Consider the following 13,076-nt stretch of genomic DNA (forward strand, 5'->3'; position numbering starts at 1 on the left):
AACGCTGCTTGGACTCCAGCACAAGGCAACTCATTCTCTCAGGTGAGCAATGCTTTTTCTTTGTATTCATGGGGAATCCACAGTGCTCCTCAACAGCAGTACTGGACACCCTTTTCAGGCTTGCCATCACTACAGATGGCCTCTGAGACACTGTCTGCTTGGAGCAGTCCCTAATCTTGTCATAAACAGGCCTTAAGGAAACTGGCCATAACAGGATATCTGCAGCAATGTGATATGCTCCCGATTGCTCTGACACTTATGCTGGAGATTGCTCATTTATCAGAATGAGAGCAAAGAACACCTGGCCGACACAGGGAGTAAAACAGTTCAAGGCATTCCTAAACCACATACAATGGCGTGAGTGATTTGTACCTTAAGAGCCTGTTTCTCTGCTCCTCACTAAGAATGCCTTGTTTCCCATACGGACTGCTTTTAGCCAATCTATAATCTGTAGAAACGATGCTCATCACTGGCTTGCTGTCAATAAATATGTGTGTCAAACTCTGTTTGAGTCTCTGAACCCTGAAGGCTGTTAGCCCACTGATACCATTTTCCACTGTATTCCTGTCTTTGTCTTCATTCCTGTTGCACTGCTGTGATGGGGTTTCCATGAATGAGCTGGTCTTACTACTGTCTCAACCTCATCTATGCTCATGAGCGACCAGTCCAAGGTGTGAGAACACTGCTCCACTTGAACTTATTTTTGTCATGATTCCTGACTTTCCCAGAGAGCCCTGCAAGGCTCAGGATGAAGGGAGTCAGTGAGGTCAAGAGCCCGGCCATCTTTCACTGACATCCTCCTCTGGGGTCTCAAGTATGCTGCTAACACCTAAAGAACCCTCAGCAACCCAAGAGTCTATTTTCCAATCCCCATAAATCCGGTTCTTGCACACAATGTCTTTCGAGAATAAAGTCAGAAGAGCAGTTTCCCAGCTACCAACTCAGTATCAAAACGCCTCCTTCTCCAGCAAGATGCAATGACAGACACAGCCTGAAGAAGCCCTAAGGTCGAGAATTTTGGTGTCCTGCAGTGGGTTTTCGCAGGCAGCATGGTTCCCAATACCAGGTTGGCTTTTCCTGTAAAATTTTCCTCTGCTTACGAAGGCTGCGAGCTCTGACAGCTGGGTGCCCGAGCATATCTTACAAATGTGCATGTGCTAGTTTCAGGAAATCGGGACTGATTATGAGCTCTGGCTAGCTTCACAATGAAGCCATTCTTGTCTAGTGACAATTATCTGCCTTGGCAGATAAAGAAACATCCATGAAGGTGTGTCAACAATGGACTCTCACCTGTCTTTTCTGTGGGATCCACGGAATAGTCCCATGATCCTAGAAGACGGCAGATGTGAGCCATCCTGAAGAAACATCAAGCAGAGCCCCAGGAACAAACCCTGAAATCTCTAAGGATCCAAAAAGATCTGCAGGATTCCTCCACACTGTCTAGATCTTGCAGGGGTGAAACTTTGTGAAACTGGCCCCACTGTGATTTCTAGGTACAGCCCACCTGTGTTCCCCGGGATTGTTCTCTCCCAGCTCAGGCTTCCAGCGGATCCACACAGCCTCAGGAGCTGCCAGGCTGTGTGTCTCTCTGGGAGTGTTGCAAGTGTTGGATGTCAGCCTGTGTGGCATTGTGAGAGTGTGTGTGTGTGCGTGTGTGTGTGCGTGCACATCTAAGTGGAGTTGGCTTAAAGGAATGTGGCTACCACACTTCAGCGCTTCTTTATTTTTGAGTCTTTCATCATTTTGGTGGCCTGTGTGGCTCTGCTTGGGCTGTACAGCCCCATGTTTTTTATTTTTCTGAGGATCATGATTCCACAATAAATTGGGTGGCATGCCAAGACACACTGGTGTCCAAGTCACCTTCCCCTGTAAAAATAAAGCCACTCTTCTAGAAAGAAGAGAGGCACACCACACCAAAATGCAATCTCCCTGTGTTTCAGTGTCCTGCAGCCAACCTGAGGAGAGACACTAGCAGTCCTGTCCTTAAGGCCCCTTGAATTTACCTCAATTCAGTTCACAGCTGAGCAAGTGCTTCACTTCATGAAGTAGCACTCCTCTATCGTCTTGGGATTTTATCCTTGGTCATAGAGTGTGAGTAGCAATAAGGTCAGATAGGGATTAGGATACAATCTGGTTAAAGGTGGATGGGATCATGGAAGTTCACCTGCAAAAAAAAAAAAAAAAAGAGACAGATGACACATAAAGTACTTCTAACTGCATCTCTGCATTCCCTTAATTGCATAAGCAGTCCACACCATAGCCACGTGTTCATGTGGGAGTATTACAACGTGCAAGGAATATTTGGATTGCAAATTGAGGCCATACTGGCAAACTGCCAATTTGAGGTTTTTCATACCTGGAGACAAATGTGAGTTGAATTGTTTGATGCTGAGTGGAATGTGGCCTACACACTTGCCTCTTGTTTTCCTGACTTCCGTGCTTTTTGTTGGCCTAAGGTTTCCTGAGTCTGGCTTAATGACTTCCACACTAAACGTTTCCAGTTATGGAGAAAGACCCTCATGAGAATCAATTGCATGAATATTTCCTTCTAAACGCTATCAGTTTTAATGACTGGGCAGCTTTGATGATTTTTAAGCTGTAAATTCCCGTTACAGCCACCAATAAGGAAACTCTTGTTCTCCTACTTGCATTGGAGGGCTGTGTGATTCCTGCAAGATGAGAAGGAGGCAGCTATGCCTGGCTTTTGCCTGGTAATCTAGCCTCTATTTCATTTCATCTACATGGCCCTCTTTATGTGGAGAGGCCCTTTCATTGGGCTGTTGCTGGATGGGATTTCCTCTTACCACAGATTATTTAGCTGCCAGGAATTTCAGAGAGCAAAAAAGACTTTGGGTAGGCTTGCTGCACTCCAGGTTGTGGGTCATTGTCTCCTGGGGACTGAAGTTGCTTGAACTTTGTAGGAGGATTTTGTGTCCTCTGGCAGGAATCATTGAACATTGCTTGGACTCCAGCATAAGGTGGCTTGTTGTCTCAGCTGAGCCTTGATTTTTCTTTGCTTTCATAGGGAATCCACAGTGCCCCTCAACAGCATTACTGGACAGCCTTGCAGGCTTGCGATCATCACAGATGGCTTCTGAGACAATGTGTCATCCTCCTCTGCACCCATGAGTGGCCAGTACATGGTGTGAGAACACTGATCCACCTTGGTCTTCCCTTTGTCATGGCTCCTGTCTTTCCCAGAGAGCTCCTGCAAGGCCCAGAAGGAAGGGAGGCAGTGAGGTCAAGAGCCTGGCCATCTTTCACTGACACACACGTCTGAGGTCTCAGGTATGCTTTCATCATCCAAAAAATCCTCAACAAGGCACCAGGCTATATTTCAATCTCCATGGGGTGTGATTCTTGCACACACTTTTTTTTGGGAATGGAGTAGGAAGAGCAGTTTCCATTGAAAACCTTGCAGTCTTGAAATGCCTTATCCTCCAGTGGGACACAACCATACAGATGGCCAGAAGGGGCCCTAAGTCAAGACTTTTACAGTCCCGTGGTGGGTTTTTGCAAGCAGCTTTTTTCCCAATACTAGGCCCGCTCTGCCTGTACCATTTTTCTCTGTTTAGGCAGCCTGATACTCTGACAGCTGGGCATGTGAGCCTGCATCATGAATCTGCATGCACCAGTCTCAGGGCCCCAGGCCTTGTTGTGAGCTTTGGCTAACATCACAATGAATGTCACCATTGCCTTGCAACAAGACACTGTGGGTTGGTGGAGAAGAAGACCTCCGTGGAGGTGTGTCAGCAGTGGACTCTCACCTGTATTCTCTGTGTGATCCTTGGGATAATTTCATGAGCCTAGGAGAGGGCATACGTGAGCCAGCCTGAAGAAACATCAAGCAAACCTTCAAAAATAAACCACAAAAGTTCTAAGTATTCAAATGGATCTGCAGGATTCCTAAGGCCTGCCTAGACATTGTAGGAGTGAGTATTTTTTGCTGAGACCTGCTCAGTCATGGGGACACCAAACCAGTGGTGCTAGAGGAATAGAACAGACACAGAATTAGAGTGCAAAGTGGGATCATTGGGATAAGAGCCTTCAGAACTGAGGACCTCAAGCAAAGTTTGACCCATCTATTTATTGACAGTAAGCCTATCATAAACATCATTTTTGCAGATTATAGATTAATTAAAAGCATCCCTTATGGAGAATAAAGGGACAGGTTCTAGCTTGTTATCTGCAGCAGGAACATATCCTTAAGGCACAGATGTCTCACATCATTGATTGTGGTTTAGGAATGCCTTGAGTGGTTTTCCACCCCGGGTGTGTCAGATGTTCCTTGTTCTCTTTTTGGTAAACCAGCAACCTCCAGCGTGGGTGTGATAGCCAACAGGGGCATGTCCAGTGCTTCAGAGATCTCGTCCATGGCCTGGTTCTCACCCCCTGTTTATAGCGAGGTTTGGGGCCTCTTCCCTTCATGACCCCCTTTTTGTTTTTGCAGGGTAATACAAGCAAAGACAGCTTCATCATGGTAAGCTACTTCTTCCAGGAGTTTGGATCTGCATCTGCAGACTACACAAGGATAAACAACATAGATTAATAGCACAACCATCATAGAAATCACACAACCCCCAAGTGCTTTTATCCATTTCAAACGGTTTATGGCTGCCAATTCATCTGCAACTCCTTCACACACTCCATTTGTTGGCAATAATGTCAGGTGTGCCTGAGAAGCTTTAAATCTTTTTTCTCTTAATTTTACAATATCCAAAGACAAGTGTGTAGAGTTTCCTTCTAGATGCATTTTATTATTTCCCATTCATGCTCTGATTCCTTGTAAGAGTGAGAAGTGATACAAAACTCAGAACTAATCCAGTCCCATGTTAACTGCATTCTATACTGCATACTAGCTACTCAATCTCCCAGCCACATTACAGTTTATCAGAGATCATTGATTTGATTAACTATCTTTTGATCTATTTTAGCTTGAGACTTCCACAACAGAGATGAATTATTTTGCCATTTATTTACAAAATCTGTTGTCTGCACTGATGAATGTAGCACAATGCCAGATGCTGCAGCAGTAGCTGTGACATCAATCAGATCCATAATAATTGAGATTAAAGTAGCAATGAAATGCCAAGAGTGTCTCATAATTATCTGAACAATTTTAGCAATAATATGTACAGAGGCAGAGGCTTCCCAAGGATGGGAAAGCTTCACTGGTAACCATACTCTTTCTTGAGCTCTCACTACCAGAATAGAATGATTAGTATTAAACAAGTAGGAGTTCACACAGGAGAGCAATTTACATTCTTGGCAAGTTACAATATAAATAAGGGATGTCAAACTTTAGATCACCCATTACTACCGGAAAAGGAGGGCAAACACACTTTGTACCCAAATTTTGTTGTTTTCAACAAGTTCTAAAATGTAATTATGATTATATTGTGATGGCCTAGTATATTTTCCTTCCCAAATCTTTATCTTATCAAGGGCCATTAACAGTTTCCACAAATTCTTATGTTTAGCCCCTACAGTGGGCCATATCATTTGAGGTTGAGGTGCCACTATACTGCCATATCCCTAGATAATAGTAACTCTTAAAATATCTTTTATCATTTCTACCATCTGATCATTTTATTCAGACCAGCCAAACATAGTGGGGCCATTGCATGCAGACTGAGAGGTGTAATTCATGCTAAGCACCCTTTAGGGGACCAATCAATAATGATTCCATAGGAATCATTGCACAGCACCTCTTCCTGTCCTGCAGTGCAAACTTCTCAAACAAGTATATTCATTTTATCTGACTAAGTCCAATCCTGATTACAAATAGATTTTTTGCGAGTGGTATGCCTCAATTACAGAAGCAGATTAATTGTGGTAAATACTGGGACCAGAAAGCATGTGTAACTGTGCCACAGAGTGATTATTGCCAGCCAAGATTGATAGTGAAGGGGTAGGAAAGTGGCCTTCCCCAAAAAAATAGGCGAATGTCCAAATCTAAAAAAAATTCTTAACACTTCCTTCCTCATATAGGTGAGATGGGCCTCTATCATCTGTAGGACTGGGCATCCAAGGGCTATCATTAGTGTATAACTCCACTGGGGAGTCTAGCCAAGTTACAAGCCATAGAAGTGATGGAAATGGTAAATATGCCCAAGAAGTGTAATTGTTCTCTGTGTCAGCCCTTGCTGAAGGAATACTCATGGCAATGGTGATCACTGCTATCATAGCTATCATTAAAATAGTAATTGAGACTAGTTGTCTCACTTTCTTCAGGTTTTCTTCTGCCATCTGAAACAGCTTCTTGACCTGTCCCTAGGTAGTTGGCTGCATTCAATGGGTGTTTTTCATGACAATTGGTGTTCTACTCAGCATCAACTTGGACAATGTTGCTATTGGTGGGTCTTCAGGATCCTCTCAAAACCTCTTCCTGTGTATCTGGCTCACGATAGAGCTTTAGATGTCTCAAAGGCACACAAATTGGCTGTTGACTCGGTCCTCGAAACACACAAGAATAACCTTTGCCCCATGATATTTTACCTGTTTTCCAAACTTTTGTTATTGGGTCTTTTCACCAAACCTGTTGTTCCACTTCTGCCTTTTCAGTTGGCTTCCACAACTGTTGTTCAGCTGCTTATAATAATTGGTCATTAGGCAGGCTCAAAAAAATTAAAGTCAATAATGCTAGATTAGTTGCATGTGTGGATTTCTGTATTCACTGTTTCCCCTTTTCTGTTTTTGCAACTGCTGTTTTAGGGAGAGATTCATTCTTTTCATTATGGCTTGTCCTTGAGAATTATATGGGATATCAGTAATGTGTTTAATATTCCATATAAAGGAAAATGTAGCTAGAGCTTGGCTAGTATAGCCTGGGTCATTATCTATTTTAATAGAAGCTGGAATGCCCGTCACCACAAAACATTGCAAAAGGTGATGTTTAACAAGGACATAAGACTCTCTTGATTGGCGTGTAGCCCAGACAAAGTGAGGAAATTTGTCCACACATACATGTACAAAACTAGTTTCCCAAATGAGGGAACATGTGTGACATTCATTTGCCGAAGACAATTAGGTTCTAATCCTCAAAAACTGAGTCCCATAAAAGACAAGGAATGCATCATTTGGCAAGTTGGGCATCGCTAGATAATAACTTTTGCTTTGTTCCAGGTAATGCTTTATCTGCGCTTGAGATGAGAAGCATTAATGGAAGTTAAACTGTAAAAGTGTATAGCATTAGATGTTGCAGTAGCAACTAGGCAATCAGCCATACGATTCCCTGCAGTCAATGGTCCTGTAAGAGGTATATGAGCCCTAATGTGAGTGATGTAAAAAAGGTGCATTTTACCCCTAACAGCTGTTTGCCATTGGGTAAATAACATTGTTAGTTGCTCCTTTGTGTGGAATTGTACCTGAATATTTTTAACTAACTGTGTAAAATGACCCATATATGAAGAATCAGAAATCACATTAATAGGCATATTAAAAGCAGTCAATACCTCAATTACAGCTACAAGCTCTGCTTTTGGAGCTGAAGTATAAGACTTTTGAAAAACTTTACCTTTTAATCCAGAATAAGAGGCTTTACCATTACTAGACCCATCTGTGAAGACATTTTCAGCACCTTCAATTGGTTTAAATTTCTTTATTTTAGGGAGAATCCAATTAGTTAATTTCTTTTTTTTTTTTTTTTTTTGAAATGGAGTCTCGCTCTGTCACCCAGGCTGGAGTGCAGTGGCGCAGTCTCGGCTCACTGCAAGCTCCACCTCCCAGGTTCATGCCATTCTCCTGCCTCAGCTTTTCTGAGTAGCTGGGACTACAGGTGCCCGCCACCATGGCCGGCTAATTTTTTGTATTTTTAGTAGAGACGGGGTTTCACTGTGGTCTCGATCTCCTGACCTCGTGATCCACCTGCCTTGGCCTCCCAAAGTGCTGGGATTACAAGCGTGAGCCACCGTGCCTGGCCTCTATTAGTTAATTTCTGAAACTGAAAGAGTATCATCTTAGGAAAATGGTTATTGGGAATACCCACAAAGTCAGCTAAGTGGGTTTTCCAAGTAAGACTATTTATAAAAGCTTGCTGTATTTGTGCCTTTGTGAGAGGGACAATAATTTTCCCATGATCATATACATGTAATTTAGCAATCTGTGTTCTCCCATTTCCTATCATAGAAGTGATTTGACCCAAATAAGGAGTTAAAATCCGTGAAATAGTATATGGAAGGAAAAACCACTCTACAAGATCTTGCCCTTGAACAATAACACCAGTAGTTGAATGATGAGTTGAAAACATTAGTAAATCTAATATTTTCTGGATCTATTATATTTATTTGGGCCTTATGGACTTTCTTTTAAATTAGCTGCAGCTCTGTGTCAGCTTCATTTGTTAATTTCCAAGGGCTTGTGAGACTAGGATCTCCTCTAAGGATAGAAAATAGATTACTCATGGCATAAGTAGGAATGCCGAGTAGGCCATATCCAATTAATGTCTCCTAGTAATTTTTGAAAGTCATTCAATATTTTCAATTGATCCCTACGTATGGTTACTTGTTGTGGCACTATTGTGTCATTTACCTAGGTCCTCAAGTAGGAGTAAGTAGTAGTAGTCTCAATTTTGTCAGGAGCTATAATTAAACTGGCAAGAGAAATCGAATTTTGGAAGTGATCATAATATTGAAGTAATATTTCCAGGGTGGGGGCTGTACAAAAAATTATCCATATAATGAATAACATAACACTGTGAAAATATTTTATGAGTGGGTTCAATTGCTTGCCCTACATACATCTGGCAATTTTTTAGACTGTTCAACATGCCATGTGGTAACACTTTGCAATGAAAATGCTTAACAGGCTGCTGGTTGTTTACCACAGGAATCACAAATGCAAACCATTCACAGTCCTGCTCAGCTAAGGGAATAGTTAAAAACAGTCTTTTAAATCAGTGACTATTAAAGGCCAATTTTGTGGAATCATAGCAGTAGAAGGCAGTCCTGGCTGTAATTCCTCCATAGGTTGTATAACTGAATTAATGACCATCTAGTCAGTTAACATTCTCCATTTACCTGATTTTTTAAATTAGGAAAACAGGAATTCCAATGGGAGAGAAATGGAGCTATATGTCTCTTTTGAAGCTGTTCTCTGACTAGTTCATCTAAAGCCTCCAGTTTTGATTTACTCAGTGGCCACTGTTCTATTCACATTGGCTAGTCTGTCAGCTATGTTAATGGAATAGGCTCTGAAGCCTTAACAATGGCCACCATCATAAATCGTATTCTAATCCCTGGAAGGAACTTTGTCTTTCAGCTTGAAGCAGTTCCTTCAAACCTTGCAAATATTTTTCTAGTTCCATACCAGGGACATACTCCATTTGATGTATCATTGACTTCAAGGGCTGTATAATTGCTCAAGAATTAGAACTTGTGCTCCTCATTTTTGTAATAAATCTCTCCCCCACACATTTATAAGTACAGAAGTTATCATTGGTTGAATATTCCCAGGTTGTCCATGGGGCCCTTCACAATGCAAAATGTAACTACTTTTGTATACTTCAGGGGCTTTACCAACTCCAACTATGTTAAATTAGGTGGGTTGAATTGGCCACACAGATGGCCAGTGCTGTAGAGAAATGATTGAAATGTCCCCTTCTATAGCTACCAAACCTTTAAATGTCTTTCCCTGCCTAGATATTTCATAGGTAGGACGTTTATCAGTAATTTGATTTACCCACTACATGGCTTTGTCTTGTTTATTTATACTGCCAAATTCCTTTGTATTTAATTTCACTTTTTTTTTTTAGTCCTACATACAGTAAACTCAGAAGCTGTGCTATACCATCTCCTGGTTCTGCCTTCCAAGGAATGGAGGTAGATATAATGATTTGAATTTCCCCATTACAATCTGAATCAATTACTCTTGTATAAATCTGCATTCCTTTTAAATTGAAACTAGCTCTTCCCAGGAGTAGTCCTACTGTTCCTGCTGGGGGAGGTCCACAGTATCCTGTTGGTATTTTTTGTGGCTGCTCTCAAGGCAGGAGACTCACCGCCTCGTGGCAACACAGATCTACTGTGGCACTATAGTCTGTGGTGGGGGACAATCATTGTACAGGGTTGAGGGTGTGGCCTGAGCCAGGAATACTCTGGTTTAGAATGGGCCCTGGTACAGGCCCCTCATGTCATTTCCCAAAATTGGGTTTCCTTCCCTATCAAATTTAGAATAATACTGATTGTCCCAATGCTTTCCTTTCTGACACTTTTTTACACTTCAAGCATAGACCTGGTTCAGCAGTTTTCTTTTTTCCAACAAGATGTTTGGACCCTCTGATATTTTCTACATTCTCTCTTTATATGCCCATATTTCCTGCAGTTGAAACAAGCTCCAGGAAACAGGGCATTTCCTTTACCTACTCTCAGTCCTGCCATGGCTTGCACCAACAAAGTAGCTGTATGCAGATTACCTCTGATATCTTAAGCAGCTGAATCTGCAATCACCTTTTTAAGAGACTCGTGTAACTGAGCTATCCAATCTGCATGAAGTTCTTTCAGCCTCTGCTCAGCAGCACTAAAAGAAGGGTATTGTTCTCCACCTGAAGAGATTTTTTCCCAAGCTCTAATGCACACTCCTGTGTTGCATCATCCCTCATGACCACTTGTGTGTCTAATGCAACCCAGCAACCACATCCCAAAAGTTGGTCTGCAATTATATTAATCAGAGCTTGAGCTTGTGCATTGTGGGAAGCTTGAGTAGAAACTTAATCTGCCCACAAGGTCTTACACTGTAAAAACTGAGCAGGAGTCGGAAAGGCTCTAGTAAGAGTGTCCCAATCAATGGGAATCATCTCACTGGAAGTAGCAACATTCTTTAACAGACCCATGAAGAAAGGAGAAACTGGTTCATACCACTTGATAGCCTGTTTAAACCCTTTGAGTAATGTAAAGGGAAAAGGCTCAAATATAGTCATAACATTTCCCTGCTGATGTGGGGGGGTGTATCCTAACAGGGAACTGCCAAGCCCCTAAATCCCCATGTCTTCTAGCTTCCTGATTGTTTGCCTGAATAGAACCGGGGGTGGTCACTCAAGGCACTGCTCAGTCACTGCGGTGACTGCTTTTCACCCAGTGACCTCTGGAAAAGAAAAATCTGAAGGATCTGGCCCTTCTCTACCTTCAAGATATTCAGGTGGTGCTGATGAGCAGGGACAAGCTTCTCCTTCTTGGGTCTCTTTAAGCAGTTGACAGATCTGTTTTTTATCTCTTCTGCCAAATTGTCACATTCCACCTATTCTTTGTCTTTTTTCTCCTCATCGTCAGTGTGAAAAGGTTCCCAAATGAAAGGAATCAGCTTACACTGAGCAGATACTTATAGGAATATCCTCAGCACCATCCTTATATGCCTTTTCAGCATGCTGCCTGACTTCCCCCAGACCTCTACATCCATAGTTCCTGAGTTTCGAAACCAGAGGTAGTATTTCTCTACTGAACTAAAAAGCTGCATATATCAGCTAGTGCTAACCTTCACTCCTCCTTTTCTGAGGAGCTGCTGAAGCAGATTCAAATAAGCCACTTTCCTGCTTGACCCTTGTCCCATTGTTACCCTGGTGCTTCCAAGCTATGCTTCTTACTCACCACGGGGATTGCTTAAGAGTACTCCGGTGTACTCCAGTGTAGTTCCATGTCCTCCAATCATCACTCCAGTGACCCTTGGATCTGGGTTCAAGCCCAACGTTGGGCACCACTTGGTGAGATGAGCTTAGTTTTGGAGACACAAACCCAGCAATGCTAGAGGAATAAAGAAAAAGACACAGAAATAGAGTGCAAAATGGGATCAGGGGCTAACAGTGTTAAAAGCTGAGACCCTGGAACAAAGTTTCATCCATCTTTTTATTGACAGTAAGCCTGTGATAAACATTGTTTCTGCAGTTCATAGATTAACTGAAAGTATTCTTTTTTTTTTTGAGACGGAGTCTCGCTCTGTCGCCCAGGCTAGGGTGCAGTGGCACAATCTCGGCTGACTGCAAGCTCCGCCTCCCGGGTTCAGGCCATTCTCCTGCCTCAGCCTCTCTGAGTAGCTGGGACTACAGGCGCCCGCCACCACGCCCGGCTAATTTTTTTGTATTTTTAGTAGAGACGGGGTTTCACCGTGGTCTCGATCTCCTGACGTCGTGATCGGCCCGCCTTGGTCTCCCAAAGTGCTAGGATTACAAGCGTGAGCCACTGTGCTGGTGAAAGTATTTTTTACAAAGAATGAAGGGATGGGCTCTTGCTTGTTATCTGGCAGCAGAAACGTGTCCTTAAGGCACAGACTGCTCATGCCATTGTTTGTGGTTTAGAAATGCCTTGAGCAGTTTTCTTCTTTGGATGGGACAAATATTATTTTCCCTCATTGTGGCAAGCCGGCGACTTTCGGCATGGTTGTCATAGACATCACAAACATGTCACAGTGATGCAGAGATCTTGTTTATGGCCAATTTATCCTAGCCTGTTTAAGGCCAGTCTTGGGGCCTGTTCTCAGCACTTATTTTTTTCTTTTTTTTTTTTATTATTCTACTTTAGGCTTTAAGGTACATGTGCACAATTTGAAGGTTTGTTACATATGTATCCATGTGCCATGTTGTTTTGCTGCACCCATTATTCTCAGCACTTTTTAAAACTTGCCCCACTGTGACAGTTATGTAGAGCATACCTGTGTTCTCTAGGGTTGCTCTCTCCCAGGTGGGGCTTCGTGCAGAACCATATAGCCTCAGGAGCTGCCAGGCTGAGTGTTTATCTGGGAGTGTTGCTAGTGTTGGATGTCTGCATGTGTATTTGTGTGTGTGTGTGTGTGCCTATAGGTGGAGTCTGCTTAAAGGAATGTAGCTAATGCACTTCAGTCCTTTTTTATTTTTTGAGTCTCTAAACCTTTTGGTGGGCTGTCTGCATGGCTGTGCTTGGGATGCAGAACTGTGTTTTTTTTTTTTTCCTTTTTTTTCTGTGGTTAATAAATCTGCAGTGAATTGGTAGGTGGGCAGAGATGCACTGGTGTGCAAATGAATTTCCCCAGCAAAAAAAAAGCTGCTCTTCTAGAAGGAGAGGTGCACACTACACACAGAAAACAGACATTTCACAGAGTTTCATTGTCCTGTG

Source organism: Symphalangus syndactylus, chromosome Y (genome assembly GCF_028878055.3).
Source record: "Symphalangus syndactylus isolate Jambi chromosome Y, NHGRI_mSymSyn1-v2.1_pri, whole genome shotgun sequence".
NCBI classification, from domain to species: Eukaryota; Metazoa; Chordata; class Mammalia; order Primates; family Hylobatidae; genus Symphalangus; species Symphalangus syndactylus.